We start from the raw sequence: 1,067 nt of genomic DNA, 5'->3' as shown, positions 1-1,067 counted from the left end.
AAATCGTTTACGTAACTGCTTTACATTTTTGCATTGGCAATTCCTTGGAGGTGTTTTGCTTCGCTGATTTTGAAGAATTTTTCCCCCAGGGTCCACTTTAATTTTGCCTTTATGATTTCAAATTTACTGATTTCTAGGGGAAATTAATATTCAATTTGTCGCTAATTGCTGAGAATTTATGGAGTCTTTAGCGGATTTATTGGGCTATCGTGGATAAATTTATAGGAGAGTGATCGCTCGAGGTTCATTTGAGAATAGTAAATCATAGTGGCTTCCAAATGAGACAGTTTTCTAAATATTTCGCGTACGAAATAGAAAATGAAAATTTATGGATGTTCTGTGACGGTTTTCACCCGAGAGGTGAGAGTGTTGGCAGTTAAGTGAGGAAGTATCCGGGCGTTTGAATACAACATGTAACTTTCGCAATACGTGCGTTGTGACTTAGGGACTGACTTTGAAAACTTTGAAAACAAGAGAAATATCATAATTGCGTGTGAGAGTTGGTTAACGCTCGATGCAGGTAGGTTAAAAATTTTCGTCCAACAATTTCTCTCAACATTAGAGATTATTTTTATTGTTAAAAATAAACCACTTAATTCATCTTAACACACATCTCGTACACCTTCAAGCACACACTAAATTACATTAATTACAAAATTATTCCTGAAATTACAACAAGTAAATGAAAAAATAGATACACTATGTAAAAAAAAATTACAACTCAATCTATTAACATCTGGAGTTAAGGTACTTCGGTTCTATTACAGAGAAAAAAATAAATAGTTGTTATTTGTTAAATCGTCTAGATTGAATCGCGAAGGAAATCCACCGATGAAGTCATAGAAAAACGGGTATTTCAACAAAATGGGAAATTCTTTTTCGACATCAGTGAAATGACTTCGACAATGGCTTTCTTTCAAGCGACTGCACGAACACCTGTCGACAGTAACAAAATCGTTACCAGACTGACAATATTGCCTATGAAAACTGGAGAATAAACCATAAAAAATTATGTAGAACCTCAAGTGTTTAACATCTTGAAACAGTGTGCACACATATTATCCTAT

Source organism: Fopius arisanus, unplaced genomic scaffold (genome assembly GCF_000806365.1).
Source record: "Fopius arisanus strain USDA-PBARC FA_bdor unplaced genomic scaffold, ASM80636v1 scaffold00207, whole genome shotgun sequence".
Classification (NCBI taxonomy): Eukaryota; Metazoa; Arthropoda; class Insecta; order Hymenoptera; family Braconidae; genus Fopius; species Fopius arisanus.
Note: the sequence above shows the minus strand (reverse complement) of the source record.